The following is a 17,178-nucleotide window of genomic DNA, read 5'->3' on the forward strand; positions in this document are numbered from 1 at the left end:
AATTTTTTAACAACACAACCCTAAAACTTCGGCATCTAATGTGCATTTTAAAGACTTTTCAGACACTGACATGGTTTCGGTCAAGTGGCGATCATCCAGACTTTGCCAAAAAGAGTTTGGCAATGGCTGGAGGCTACACTGAAATCGGAAACCATCATAATGCCCTCTCCATTTCTCATGTCCTCTTCAAGCTCTTAGGGCTTCCCTGACTACTCAACAGCTCCTTAAAAGGAAAAGAACTTTGGGATGTCTTTATCTCAAAATAGAACTCAAACAATGGGGAAAAAAGCTCAAAAATGCAAGAAAGTTCACAGAGCTTCTGAGGATGCTCTTAAACCACAGATTGAAGATGTTTATAGTCTGTTAGGATATAGGTCTCATAGACGATCTCCTCAATGAAACCGGTCATTTAGAACACATGTTGTATATATATATAATACTGCTATCTATTATTAAACAAAATATACAAACTTTAAAAAAATCATTAATCATTTTTATAAGTTATATGAAATTCAGCGTGTTTTTTTAAGCCTGTTTAATGCAATTTAAGTTGATGATGCCATTTAAATGACTTGCACAACCAAGTTGATTATATTATCAGCTATGAAGGCAGCAACTGAAGTTTTTAAGTTGAAAGAGGTGGATTTTTTTTACAGTATAAGTATAAGACAATTTAAAGAACACATCAAAATTTCACAACTGTACTGCAAATGAAACTGCAGTAAATGGGAAATTCTCTCAGTGATAGAATGAATCTGGATGAGTTCCAAACTGATTTGCTTCTATTTCGTCCAGTATTGCATCTCTAAAACACTAGTTTCAAAGTTTCCACTTTTTTTAGATGACCTGCTTCATCTTCACTGAACTGTAAGACATTATATTTCTGAACTGTAACAAATTATATCAATACTATATCTGAAAAATCAATAATGTGACAAAAAAAATTAAATATCAATATGTGACTGTATCAGCACAGCCCTAGTGTGCAAGGCTAATAATGTCTGTCCTAAAGCCAGTTCAACAGGCACTGTCCTACCTGTTAAGAGTCATGCCCTCAGAGGCGTCACCAAGCCACAAAAAACCCCACTGCATTGCTCTGCAATGTCATCATGGAAAGTTCAGCATTGAGGCCAACTGAGTGCACTTGCTCAGCCTCACTTCGACTTATTTATACAGCAGAGGGTAAAAAAAACATGCACATAAACATGCACAGGCTTGGGAAATCTCCCAGCCAGCCTTTCAGATGATTTCCTTCTTTGGTGCGATTTCATCTTATTTTTGCTCCGCTTGTTTTATTATTTTTTTTGCAACTTTCTTGGCTCTCTCTGTGCATTTCAGTGCAGATGTGTTGCTGTTTCTCTGCCAAACGATGACTTGAGAGAGTTGATACAAATCTGCTCAGAATAGCCATATGAGGAAGGGTCTCTTAAATATATGACCTGCTCGATACCCTCCTAAGGAGATTGTTAATGATCTTATCATTCCCAGTGGTGACTCCTGGCTAGGTAACTAGGGTGCTGGAATGCTGCTGCCCTGTGGTGTTGACAAACGTCTCTCCAAAGCCCGTCGTCACCAGCAGCACGTTTATCTCCACTATGTCATGTGCAGCCTGACATATGGACTGCTCCACTTCAGGCTTCACTGTCAGTCACTCGTACACTTAACGACTTTCTTCAGTGACACCGGTCAGCTGGACATAAGTAACACTATGAAAGCAAGCGGTGGGGAAGTGTAGGTTATACTGTTACTCAGGAGACGATGCTGCCGAATGCATCTGTAAGACAGAACTCCCTACAGATTTGAGGAGACAGGAATGAGCAGCAGTCTGAAAGAGCGAGATAAGCTCGTCTAAGACGAGAGCCTCACTAATACGCAACGATTTATAATCAAGGCCAGCCGAAAACAGGGCTTCATCTAATCTTTCAGAGGCGAAGTGGTAAATCCTGATTTAGGCTGTTTTGTACACAGGTAAAACCACTAATATAAAACGTCTTTCTGAAGCCACCTCTTTTTATTTTCCTTAAAGCCAAGACAGGATAATGAAAAGAAATAAGCTCACTCCTACACCGCAAAGACGGTTACATAAAGACACAATAGGTGCTGCTGAAGTCTCATCTTGCAAGCGTTCAATAATAATAATAAGTTAATGACGTTGCGTTCGAAGTATGATAGACCAAGGCTTTGTACAAGTGCATCTTTGGGTGTAAAAGCAAGAGTAAGACTGCAAAATCCACTCTGAAAGAAGAATCCAGAGGAGCCGAGACCCCTGGGGTTTTAATTTTAAGGAACCTGTCAAGCATCTGCCTTAGGTGACACATCAGAAACTGAAACTATTCAGGGCATAGAAATGCTCCATTTGAGACTAAAAGCCATTTAATTTGACTTGCATCAAAGTTGGCAAATGCACTGAATGCTATAAAGTGTCAGGCACAGTGTGCACCATTCAAACCATTTCAATTTTGACCACTGACCTTTTAAAGCACAGCCGTTGAGCACCGACTCGGCATATTAGAATGATTTCTGAAGGATCATGTGACACTGAAGACTGGAGTTATGATGCTGAAAATTCAAAATATATGAAAAAAGAAAAGTTTTTTTAAATTAATATGACTTTTTACTGTATTTTTGAACAAATGAATGCAACCTATGTGAGCATTAGAGACTTTAAATCTTACCGGCCCCAAACTTTTGGACATTAGTGTACAGCACAATTTATTAGAAATTAGTTAAACAGCTCCATTTTCTGGGGATTTGAAGAACTGACCAGCCTTCACTGTCAACTTATGCTGCATGCAAGTGTCTCTCTGTGTGTCTGTCACCATCCCATCACTGCATGCCACCTGAGGGATTTTGACTGAGCTCCATCTTCTGTTCCACACTGTGCCAAACTGAAAAACACTTGCTCAATAAAATCGATCACTTGTGTGCAATAAAAAGTGTGCAGTTTCTGTTTTGACTGATACTCCCACTGTACTAATTCAGTTAAACAATCAAAACCAGTATTAAGCTGGTTTACTTGTCAATGAGACCGAACACCCATGAGAACCAGTTATTGTTGTTGTTTATATGACTCTGTCTTGTCAGCAAAGCTCATGTCAGTCTGTCAATCATGTTTAGCTCCTTCCACGGCATGTGAGAGACCAGCGAGATGTAACCTGCTCATCCTCCTTTAACTTGGCAAACAAGAACCACCTCCACTTGGGGCCGAACACACTCGGGCTACACGACGCCACAGCTGAACCCGAACAACCCTGCAAATCTCCATCCCATCAATATGGATATGATCAATAACCGAGGACTAAACCTGCTGCTCAACTTCCTGCTTATTGTAGTGGCTCTACTGCTCATGCTCATTCTGGTCAGGCTCATGTGATGCGAAAATGGCCAGAAACAAGAATAATGGGTATAAGAGGGACGTATGTTTCAGAGACTCCCACTTTCTCTACCTCCAAAACCATTTTAGAGATGCCTTACATGACATTAGACTGACTTCTATAATTTTTCCAACTTCAACTACACACCAGACAGACCTGTGCAAAATGACTGACAGGCAGAGAATGCTTCTGATTGGCTAGTTTTCTGATGTAGGCGGTTCCTCTGACTATTTCTCAGGAGGACACATATTTCACTCATTTGAATCAGATGTTTTGAAAGTCTGGTGTTAAAAAAAAAAATCAGTTACAACACCCTTTAACCTACAATACACGCTTTGCTAGAGCTTAATGGAGGAGTAAGGTAAATACTACAAAAATTTAAAAAAACATTATTAATAATAATAAATCAATAAAACATAAAAAATTAAAAACCTGATAACGGATCAAAAATGCTGCTATATTTTTTTGTGCAAAATAAACTGAGGCTTTAAAACAGTGACAGGAAGTAGATGCATGCTTTGCTTACAATCTCACTGCGCTCTCTAGTGTTTGCTGCCTCTTACTGCGCTCAAAAACAACAACACAATCCCATAACCTCAAAATGAGATTCTTTTTCTGTGAACAGCAGGTTTGGATTCAAGTACATAGTTAAATGAAGTACAGTGGAAAATATCGGTGAGCTTTCAAATCACACAACACCACTGACACTATACTTACAAATACAACATGCATTTTTTCCTGCAATAAAAGCTTTAGATATGCATTCCTTATAATACGTATCTCATAATTGACACAGTTATCATTTTAATAAGAATATGCACTGGTTTGCCTATAATATAATCCAAAAAAATGTCATCTTTATATATTATTTATACAATCGCTGTGTTGTTGTTAATATCTGTGTGAATATATTTATGAAATAATACTCATAAATGGGAAGGAATTGCTGAGCAGTGCAGACACTTGGACAAGTAAAGCAAGCACTGCAAATAAAACACTTGCACTGATAACAATATGTTTTTGTGTATCTTTGTGAGCTGAATAAGACATTTCGAGTCTCAAGCAGGGAATATCAAAGATATCAGCAAATATTCAAGTCCTGCAGAGTCCATTTGGAACAAACACTGGGTCTTTATTACTAAAAACAGACACTCGTCAAAGACCACCACAATCAACATGAAATCAAAATGAACCTAAGGTCACTTTAAATTCATTATTCTAAATGTACATTTTTTTTTTTAATGAAAATGTTAGGAGGTGTGAAAATGTTAGAGATTTGACCTTATATATATTTTGTTGTTGTTTAGCCTGAACAAGGTTCATTAGCGATTTTATCACACTAGCCTCATATTCACAGATAATGTTTAAGTCCTCTCAATATATTTTGAAACTGTGTGGATTTTTATGCTTATTCTGGTGCACTGGCTGCCCAGTTGACATCCATTGAAAGTGTAAGTGTTTATTTTTACAAACTAAGGGATGAGCCATATTGAAATAAAGCTGAAATAAAATAAAATATAAATATTAGATGAAAAACTTAAAAATGTAATTAGAAATGTTGCCTTGGCAACTAGCTGAAATGAAGTGTGAATAATAAAATAAGTTTGAATAAACTAAAATAAAATGAAAGCTAAATCAAAATATTAAATATATATATAATGAAAAAAAGATAAAAATGACAAAAGTAAGCAAAAAAATAAAAATTTAATTAAAAACTAAAAATTGAATGTGCAGTAATAATTAACAAATAATTAATAAATGCTATAATAGTATATAATTATTACTAAAATAACACTGGTGTGGATGTAATCTGGAACATCCCTTAAACACAAATTGTTGTGGTATTTGAAAAAAGACATGATCTGATAAATGAAGCTAATTTACTTGGGCAAGCCCTGACACATTTTTTCTGTGGCTTCTGCTGTAAACAGAAGGATAATTCGCTCTTACCTTGTCTCTCCAGCAGAGGGCGCTGTAAACCTACTTTTACAAGACATTTCTTCATTTGTTCGGTAAAAACAATTCAGCATTTTTCCATCTTTGCATTTCCTGTCAAAGCAATTGCAAACGGACCTGTGGGAGTTCTGCTTCCTGTCGTAGTCGCTCTCGCTGCTGCTGTTCCTGCTGCCACGAGCCACATCCCTCTGGTCCCGGCCGGTACTCCATTTGCTCGCTCAGCCACATCTGAGTCCTTACGGCCGGCTGGATGGGCGACCCTCCCACGGTCTGGTGCCTGAGTGTGGGACCTCTCTGTCCGGGCCCGGCCAGGCCCATAGTGGGCGTCTTGCTCTCTGGTAAGGCACTATAGGTGAGGTCTAACGTGCTGGGCTTGAGCGGAGAGGAGCAAGACGAGTCCGTTTTACCCAGGGTGTTACTGCTGCCCAGGTCGTACTTAGTAAAGTCAGAGTTGGTGGAAAGTTTGTGCAGGCTCTCAGAGAGAAAGCCGTTTGAATAAAGAGGGTCCTGTCGGTAGCCGTAGAGCACACCTCGATCCAGGGATCCGTGCGGATCCGTGCCATACGACGGTCTCCCGGAAGGGGTGGACTTTTCCTGGCCGGTAAGACGGGTGAGGGAGGACCAGCGGCGCACCGGCCGAGGGTCTTTCATGTCCAGGGGGCTGTCGAGGGGAGAAGGGAGCTGGCAGCTGCTCCAGGGGCTGGTGGGGGCAGAGGGCACACTGAGTTTGGAGCTGGACGGAGATGGCATGACGTGGGCCGTGGGGATGGGACCTTGTGAGCGCAGAGGCTGGAAGGACAATGTGCCGCTGGAGCTGGAGTGGTCTGGAGACGGACAGAAAGAGAGACTAAATTTAGACATTTTAAGCTTAACTAACAATGTTGATTCTCCTGCTAGCATCAGGTGTTACTAGAAAACAGAACATTAATTTGAATGTAAACCCATTCTGGGTGTCGTTGCTTTGCTGTCAGTATGAAAACAGGTAGCTGGCTTGTTATGGATGAAAAAGATCACCCTCAACTGAGTGTGGACTTTATTTATTGACCATTCAGCAAGATCCACCTCCCTTTCTGTTACTAACTCAAACAAGCTTTACAAAACATCCACTAGAAATTAACTACACATTATATAAAATAAAATAACAAAACTATAAAATAAAATATTAGTGTTATAAAGGCTGGATATTACTCTTATGAGGGCTGGAATGAGTGAAATTATTATTCTTTTTTTTTTAAATAAAATGTTAAATCAAGCAGTAATGTGGATAAAAACTGAACATACTGTGAATCAGAGACAAATGCTTCTCACAGTCAAATGAAAAGAGAAGTCTCATTAGGAAGAGTGGAAGCGAATAGTTTATTTTTTTTTATTTTCTTAGAAATTGTCCAGTAATTCACAAAGTCCTATTAGAGACCCCTGACAGGCTTTCAGTGATCATATCAGGGAATACTGATCTCTAGATATCAATTTGAAAACAAATCAACTTTCTTGACTAACTTCTTATGCTAAAGTAAACTGGCGCTCATCTTTACACAGGTCTGCACAATGTGGCTCTTTGTTGGCACATGAGCGTCTGCCCAACAGAAGACCAGCTGGACCCCGAGGAGAACTGAGACGGCACATTCCACAGAAGAGACGCTGCTCTTGCAAATGTGCATGCACTGTACACTCATACAGTATACTGCGAAACAAATCACAGGGAATTATCTGGTTTTCCAGACTGACAAGACTACTCTCGCTTTTGCTTCCAGTGCAACAACCACGTTTTGATTACAATGCAACGCGATCAACTTGTGTTTCTGACTACTGGATCACAAAGGTCACCTGAGATGGATGTTGATATCAGGTGTAAATGGGGATTTCAAGGCATTCTAAACTTGAGCCAAATCTTCGGTCTTTGTTGAGCCTTCAAAATGCAATGTAAATGAACAAGCGAAGACCATGAAAAATGTTCATTTTATGGCATGGTTTCATAATTTCTTCACCATCTCTTACTGTAGGAAAGGTAAAGTGAAACAAAAAGCAAGAAGTGAAAATACTCGTGCAGTGTATTTTTACTCCGATATGAAACCGTGACAAACTGCAAGAGTACAGCTAAGAAATGTTTCTAGTTTATACAGCACCAAATGCAAATAAACAAATGCAGTTTCTTACATTGTCTGCTGAAAAGGCGTAAAACGTTTGTTCACCTTTACGACTTGAGGGGATATGTGGAAAACACACATACAGCTCTTTAAAATGGAAGACATACAACATAAACCTGACATAATGAACTATTTTATGCACACACTATGATTTCATACTGAAAACCCATGGAAGCCCGTTTCCGCCACTGAATAAAAAATATAAAAAGGTTATTGCAACATTTTATCTCACAATTCTGACTTTTTTTCTCAGAATTCGAGTTTATATCTTGCAATTCTGACTTTAACACGCAGTTGTGAGTAAAAAAGGTTATTGCAACATTTTATCTCACAATTCTGACTTTTTTTCTCAGAATTGCGAGTTTATATCTTGCAATTCTGACTTTAACACGCAGTTGTGAGTAAAAAAAAAGTCCGAATTGTGAGAAGAAAAGTCCGAATTGTGAGATATAAACTCGCAATTGCGAGAAAAAAAGTCAGAATTGTGACCATGCAATTCTGAGAAAAAAAGTGAATTGTGAGTTTATATCTCACAATTCTGAGAAAAAAAGTGAATTGTGAGTTTATATAATAACCTTTTTTTATTTTTTATTCAGTGGCGGAATAAGGCTTCCATAGAAAACCTGCCGTTTTCATCATAACAAAATCATTTTACCATACAACATGTTCACTCTCTATCCTTATACAGTCAAGTGGTCTCTAAACCTCCTTATATTTGGAGTGTCGTGTCGTAAAATGGGACGGACGGGTCATACCAGAGAGGCTGGATTAAGCTGCCCAGAATAACCTCATCTGGTTCTAACTTACACTGGGGTGGAGGAGAGAGAGGCAGAGCAAACCAGAACTGCTGAAGCCTTGGGCTACGGGTGCTCCAGTCCCAGAATTCCCAGCAGGGGGGGGGGGGACAACCCACCGATGAGCGTCTGCTATTTATCAGGGCTGAATAAATGTGACAACCAGGTTTGAGATCAGTCTGTACAAATTGATTAGCATGGTACAGATCAGGGTCAGATTCAAAAGATTTGAAGTGAAATCAATTTGGTGTTGAAGCGCATGATAGCAGAGGTGAGGAAGAATCAAGGTGGGCTGATCTATGATTGGTCGACGTCTCCCTATAGGGCTGAATCGATGTGTTTAGGTCAATGAACATAGTCTGTGCACTTTCGTGTGATTTGGGTTTCTTGCCATGTTTCTGTCAGACGCTCTGTGATAAATGCAGTGCTGTGTGTGTGTGTGTGTGTTTGTACCTGTGAGATTCTGAAATGTGGGCCACCGAAAACTACAAAGCTCTTCCTCCTACTGAGATCAAGCCATTTATAAATCATCAAAAAAAAAATGTCTTGCAATGTCGACTGCATTTTCTACGTTTTCTTACCTGATTTGTGACAGATTTCTCTCAAAAATCTAAAATGTGGTATAATGATAAATGGATGGATGGATACTTCAGAGGAAAAATGGATGGAAGGATGGATGGATGGATAAAAACTACAAAGATCTCCCTCCTACTGAGATCAAGCCATTTATAAATCAAAAACTTTTTTTTCTTGCAATACCACCTGCATAGGAATAGAAGAGGAAGAAAAAGTGGTATAATAAAAGATGGATGGACAGATGGAAAAATACTTTAGCGGAAATACAGATGGATGGATGGATGGATGGACGGACAGATGGACAGATAGATAGATGGATGGATGAATGAGTCTGTCATTCCATCCATCCATCAGCCTATCTATCTGTATTTCCGCTAAAGTATTTTTTCATCGGTCCATCCATAGATAGATAGATAGACTCATTTGCACAAGGTTTGCTTCTGTGGCTACGCTAACAGAGTCAAAGGTTCTTGACTTACCAATGTGAAATGCCACAGACACAGCGTTTTAACACCCTTATGCCACAAGCGTCACATCACAACAGCTCTCCACCACCAGCATCCTCCTCAATGACATCGATTAGCATGATGTCCACATGGACACTGTCAGAAAACATCTGCAATCTGTGTCAAAAACATGTCTTCAAGCTAAATCATCTCCCTGACCCAGAGTAAGCAGGAAGTTCTGTTATTGCAGCCGCCCTCTCAGCAAGTCAATCAACTCCTCACAGCTGGAATACAGCTGTGTTTATTTTTATTTAGTGCTTGCTAAAAGCGAACGTTCTCAGAATTGTTACGGAACAGCATAAAATCGACTTTGAGCTGTGAAACAAAAACAAATGAAAAACATCATGACAGATCAATGAGAACAAGATCACTGAGTTTTTCACAGGATTCCTCTACTGAACATGTTTCTCATATTCTCCACTGGAGAATACTGTGATGAATTAAAAATTGTGGTCATTAACGAATCATTGGTTTGAAGTGAAACTTCAAATGAAAACTTTGATTCAACAAATCAGTTGATTTTGTTCATAAATGATTCATTTGATTCTGGCTGATCTGGTTCTCGAGTTTAACTCAATGAGTCAATTATTCGGTTTCACAGTTCACTGGAAGAGAAAAAAATATCAAAAGCAGGTTAAATTTTGTTCTGTACACATCATACAAAGCAGCCATAACTCTTCAGAAGATTTGAAATATAGCACATGAGTCATATGGTCCACTTTTACACTACGTTAATGGTGCTGTTGCTCGTAATGGTCATGTACGCTCAACATTAATTAATGAGCAATTGCACATGGTTATGAGTAAGCGTACATGTGAGTACTCCATATCTAGAGTATCACAACACACGCTGACGTCAGTCGTCAAGCGTGTGCCGCCTGCTTGTGGACTTGATGGTCTTACCACATTAGCACATATTTAGCAACTGCTCTTAGGTTTCACTGGCATGTCTATCACCATTAGCCTGGCGCCAAAAAGACGGTTGCTGGGGACCAACATGGAACTCTAGGGCCATTCTGGTAAGGGCCCCGGGCCAAGGCACGTCTAATAAAAGATTAGGCATATTAAAAATAAATGACATGATGGGTGCTTCTTGAATCAGTGATGGTTTCTGTTGACAGCAATATGGAGACAAAAATGGCAAGTTTAAATCAGACACAGTGATTATGACTTGTTCACAACATATATGGGCACTGTACAACCTAGGTGACATCATTAATGTAGATAAATTAGTCACATGACAATCACAGGTGACTGGCTGGAACACTTCACAGATTCCCATCAGATAGAACGATAGATAGATACAACGATAGAACAATAGATAGACAAGTAGAACTATAGAACGATAGATACAACGCCAGATAAAACAATAGATAGATACAATGATAGATATATAGAATAATAGAACGATAGATAAAATGATAGATAGATAGATAGAACAATGGATAGAACAATAAATAGATATAACTAGAGAACGATAGACAGAACTATAGATACAATGACAGATAGAATGATAAAACGCAAGATAGAACAATAGATAGATACAACGATAGACAGATAGAACAATGGATAGAACAATAAATAGATATAACTAGAGAACGATAGACAGAACTATAGATACAATGACAGATAGAATGATAAAACGCAAGATAGAACAATAGATAGATACAACGATAGACAGATAGAACAATGGATAGAACAATAAATAGATATAACTAGAGAACGATAGACAGAACTATAGATACAATGACAGATAGAATGATAAAACGCAAGATAGAACAATAGATAGATACAACGATAGACAGATAGAACAATGGATAGAACAATAAATAGATATAACTAGAGAACGATAGATCGAACTATAGATACAACGATAGATAGAATGATAGAACGCAAGATAGAACAATGGATAGATACAACGATAGAACTATAGAACTATAGATACAACACTAGATAAAACAATAGATAGATAGAAGAACTATAGAAAGGTAGATACAACGATAGATAGATAGAAAAATGGATAGATAGAACAATGGATAGAACTAGAGAACGTTAGATAGAACCATAGATAGAACTAGAGAACGTTAGATAGAACTATAGATACAACGATAGCTACAATGATATAGAACTATAGATAGAACGATAGATAGAACGATAGATACAACGATAGATAGAACTATAGATGGATACAACTATAGATACAACTATAGATACAACGATAAATACAACGATAGATACAACGATAGATAGAACTATAGATACAACGATAGATGGATACAACGATAGATACAACGATAGATACAACGATAGATAGAACGATAGATGGATACAACTATAGATAGAACGATAGATACAACGATAGATAGAACGATAGATACAACGATAGATACAACGATAGATGGATACAACGATAGATACAACGATAGATAGAACTATAGATAGAACGATAGATGGATACAACTATAGATAGAACGATAGATACAACGACAGATAGAACGATAGATACAACGATAGATACAACGATAGATGGATACAACGATAGATAGAACGATAGATACAACAATAGATACAACTATAGATACAACGATAGATAGAACTATAGATACAACGATAGATGGATACAACGATAGATACAACGATAGATAGAACGATAGATACGATAGATACAACGATAGATACAACGATAGATAGAACTATAGATACAACGATAGATGGATACAACGATAGATGGATAGATGGATACAACGATAGATAGAACGATAGATGGATACAACGATAGATACAACGATAGATAGATAGATAGATAGATAGATAGATAGATAGATAGATAGATAGATAGATAGATAGATAGATAGATAGACCGATAGCTAGCTCTAGAAAACTCTTCCTGCCATGTCAGTTCTGTCAGCAGTCAGTATTTCCGGCTTGCTGTTGCATCACCAGCTGCTCAGAATTCCACAGTGGCACGCGAGAGTTGATGTAACCACTCCGAGACGAGGTCACGGTCAAGCCTCCAGAAACACGAGCAGCACAGCGCAGCAATAACGCTACATGTCATCTGAGCTCAACCGCTCCAGACAGCCAATTACTGTCAGAAACCCCTCCAGATCTAGAATCGATCTATACTATTTAAAGTGGTAGTTCATCCAAAACGGAAAATTCAGTCATCATTTACTCTCCCTCAAGCTTCTTTCTTCCATGGAACACGAAAGGAGATATTTATCAGAATATTCACACTGCCAGCTCATTCATCCTTTTCTATACACTAAAAGTAACTGGAGACTGTGTGCTAGCTTGGTAATGTTGTTGATGGTGTTAGTGAGCAGACAGACAGATGGCAGTGTGTAATCTCCCCTAGCCATTAGTATTAATTCAACACAGTGCAGTAAACATGGTTAGACCAGGAGGAGCACAGCAGTTCAACTCTAAGCTGAAAAAACACAGGCCTCAGCAGAGCTTTAATGAGGACCGAGAATGATGCAGAGTGTGTTTTCAAACTGGTGAGGCTAATTATCAGCTTTGGGAACAGAAATGCTGAGCCATTACAAGGTGACTGTGTGCATGTATTTGTACGTACTCGAGGGAACGTGGAGTGCTAACATGCCACTTGATCTTGTTATGAAAAAGAAATGTGAGTTGTGCAAAGTCACTCATAAACTACTGCATTGTATGGCTGCTATGATTTCCGCAATGTGGAATGAAAATGGAGTTTACAGTATAATATAAAATGTCAAGGAATTTGGTAAATATTGGATGAAGAAATCAAACGTAGGGATATATAACTATTAACGTAAATAAAATTACGATACGGACATTTGAAGAAATTTTGATGCAAATATATAACAATTGTACAGCAGAATGTACTTTTTCAAAATAATAATACTAAAAATCCTTTAAAAATAGGACTATGAATAAAGACAGACTACACAGAATTTCAAAAAACAAAACAAAAAAACATCTCATAACACCCTGTAATTGTAAAAATTGCAATAAATTATCAAATTGTTAATTCATGAATTCAATTGATTAGACATGCTTTCTGATTTAAAACATTTAATGAAACCATATTTAAAAGAGAATCATTGTAAGATGGAATTTCGGAAATATAAAAAAAGAATATGGAAAAACAAAATGGATCACATAGGTCTCTAAAATCATTTTTGTTCAACTTTTAATAAATTGCTGTTAAATTGTATACGTTTCATGATTTCAATTATTTAGACATGCTTTTTTGATTACATTTCTTAATTTTAACAATTAAAAAGGAATCTAGAAAAATTTAAATGAGAAAGGGAAAAAATCCAGAAAAATTACAATTAAGGAAAAAATAAAACAATTTGGTGGGAGGGGATTATATAAATCATATATAAACACATTTATAAAACAACATAAATGACAGCTCATGCTCATGATCCAGGTCTTTCATTTCCATGGTGAAGCAATAAATCTCTTCCTCGCTAAAGCATCAATGATACAATCCCTTCCTGTGTGGTTTTTCACATCCTTCCATCAGCAGCTTGTTTTAAAGCAAAGGCAGCATTATGGCTGCATGCATATTGATCTATATCCATATCCAGTAGACATAAGTCTGTGAGGCCCCACTAACTGGGCTACATCCTGCTCCAGTGTAATTCGTTTACCTCATTCCTTCGAGATAAAGTACGTAATATAGTACTAGCAAGTGGTTTCTCATTCATCATACATGTTCTTTCATACCCTCTCTCCTTGCAAAGTGTGTCTTATTTCATTCATGAGTTCGAGGCCATGCAGACTGGGACGGCCCTTACTGGACGGGGTGAGGAAAATGTCAGGACAAGAGAGGCAAGCAAATTAAAGGTTGTTTTTGAAGTAGATTTCATTAAGACAAAGGTTGTCTTTGGATGTTAATGAGGTTAACACAGAGACATCTAAAAAAAGCTAATTAATTAATACATTTAAATTAAAATTAATAAAAAATATATGTATTATTATTATTTTAAAATACATTACCGTTAATGTATAAATAAAAATAATTTATTTTAAATGAATACAAATTAACAATAGTTCAATAACAAATAGTACTTTTTATTTTTATATAGTATTAATTTTATTAACTTAAATGCAAATTATAGTTATTTTTTAAATCAAAATATTTATTTTGAAATTAATAAAAAGTATTAATAATTTAGTTTTAAATGAATCATTTAAAACTAAATTATCATTACCTTTTCATTCATTTAAAACTAAATTATTATGACTATAATGTCTGGATATAAATATGCCAACAGCAGGGTAACAGTGATAAAATTACACTTATATTAAGTACACATTAAGAAAAAAAACATGATATTTCAGTTTTTTAAATATCAACTGTTCACAATAAAACTGTTCAATTGATCGATTACTACATAAAAGCACACTAAAAAGGCTGGCATTTAAGCTTTTCCTCTACCAACAAACAAGAAAATTTGATAAACTGAGAAAAAGAGAAAAATTAAAGGCCCTTTCACATGACGTCAGGGCTTTAACGTACCTCTCAACACAAGCATCATGCCGCACTTTGACCTTCACATGAAAAACGCTGCAGATGACAAAAGAACGATTTCACAAGATTATAGTATTAGGTAGCAATTAAGAAACTACTGCAAGCATGTAAAAAAAGAAGAAACTAACGCAAGCAAACCTGCATTATTTTTTCTCTAATATGCCTTTGATATCGGGTCGAACAACTTGATATATCTAAATATGCAAAGATCTGTCCCTCATCTGTTTCTTTTTTCTTTTCCGCCTCAAAATTGTCCAGTTTTCATTGGCCAGACCTGCAAAGTAAAGATCAACTATCATACAGTTCTTTGTGATGGCTTTCACACAAACAGCACTCCAGACCTCACACTAAAGCGCACTGCAGCTGGAGCCTGATGACAGACGTTCCAGCCCTCAGGGAGCACAATAACAGAGACCTAACGCACAGGATCACATTCACCACAAAAGGGCCATCATCACAGTCGTAATGGCTTACATGTGATTCCCAAACAGATGAAAGGAGGTCAATATAAAGGAAGGTCCCTTTATGGCTAAGCTGTGCCAGAAAACATATGAAACAGTTTGGGATAAAATGGTAAAATAGCCCTGTCCGGATGAGAATAAACCAGTCTGGTGTTGAGATGAGAGAGGATTAGCTGCTGACCTCATTCATTGCTAGAGAAGTTGCTCTCATTTTCTACATCCAAGGTCTTTCATCAAATAAACTCAATCAAATCAATTAAAGAGCTACAAATTGCAAAGGGCAAAAAAAAGCTTAAAATTCGTTATTAAAACACTGGTCTAAAAACAGATATTTTACACTACAGTTCAAACGTTTGGAGTCAGATAATTTTTTTTAAGGTAATTAGTATTTTTATTCAGCAAGGATGCATTAAAATGATCAAAAGTAAGTACAGCATACAGTAAAGACATTTATAAATGTTACAATGTTGCTGTTTTAACTTTCTATTTATCAAAAATCAATATCAAATTAGCATATTAGAATGATTTCTGAAGGATCGTGTGGCACTGAAGACTGGAGTAATGATGCTGAAAATTCAGCTTTGCATCACAAGAATAAATTACATTTTAAAATATATTTAAATAGAAAACAGTTATTTTAAATTGTAATAACATATTACTGTATTTCTGATTAAATAAAATAGCCACGGTGAGCATAATCTCAAACTTTTGAACGGTAGTGAAAATTAAGCAGAAATATATTTTTTAATCATATTAATGCGCTCAAATCCAACTATGTTGACTACACAACTAACTGTCTGCTGTATCTTGCAGCCTTGAGTAACAACAACCACAAATGCTGAGTCTAACAGTGTGAAATGTGACTTGGGGAAGCCAAAATCAGCAAAACAACATTACATAAAATAATTGAGACCTGATCTTCCCTTTCCCTTTTTCTATGGAAAAGTCAAGCAAATCTTGGTTCCAGATATGTGGAACGAGTCACTTAAGCCCAAATAGTTTCCTTCCTCTAGTGAAGCACCAGATTCAGTGAACTGAACATGAATCGTTCTGTATGCGTGGTCTCTGGGACTACAGGCGAAGTTTCATATGATTATGTAATTATGGATAATTTTAACTTGCTAAAATCAAACATTTTCTCCACAAAACTCAGTTCGCGCACGTGCAAAACGCACTTTTGAGCGCTCAAAATATAATCTTTCGCGCGCAGAATTGTGGCAGAATTGTAATCCCATAAAAATACACTGGTGATCTTTCCACAAAGTCAAAAACTATATGTGCTACAGTTGTCGGTAAGAGGTGCTAACCTACTTTTGTGAGCCTGGCCCTTAGTACATAATTAGAGAAATTACCCAGTCTCAGCGGGGAGGTTTTTCCACAGGACTACATCTTGTAGTGTTTGAAGTACTGAAAGCTCTTATCTGGTTCCTTTAAGGCAAGAGGATTATCCTTTTTGCAAAGCATCACTGGATTTCATTCTGTTTTCTGAGGGTGGCGATATGACTCATGTTTCAATGCGGCAAAAGTAAACAAAAGTCCTGCTTCCACATCCATGATTGGGGATGCTGAAAATCAATTAGTCTGTATGCTGCTATGTCTGAACAATTAGTCAACTAGTTAGTCATAAGGAACAAAGGCCTAGGTTACATACCCCAAAATACTTACCTGTTAGGGCCAGACTCCTGGGCCCGGGGTAGAGCTCAAGGCTTGGAATCAGGAATAGATTCCTTTAAGGGAATACGACCAAGAGCCTAGAATCATACTAGTCTTGGCCTGTCACACAGGGGCTACCACACGTTTCTCTTTGTATGTGCTGAAGGAACTGTCTCAACAGACCCCTAGT

At 37.3% G+C, this 17,178-nt stretch overlaps 1 pseudogene; it reads right to left on the reverse strand.

Annotated features, from left to right (window-relative positions):
• LOC107549710 (centrosomal protein of 85 kDa-like) overlaps nucleotides 1-17,178 on the reverse strand; it is a 68,736-nt pseudogene that overhangs the window by 27,184 nt on the left and 24,374 nt on the right.

The sequence above is a fragment of the Sinocyclocheilus grahami genome, unplaced genomic scaffold (assembly GCF_001515645.1).
Source record: "Sinocyclocheilus grahami isolate Dianchi unplaced genomic scaffold, SAMN03320097.WGS_v1.1 scaffold378.1, whole genome shotgun sequence".
Lineage (NCBI taxonomy): Eukaryota > Metazoa > Chordata > Actinopteri > Cypriniformes > Cyprinidae > Sinocyclocheilus > Sinocyclocheilus grahami.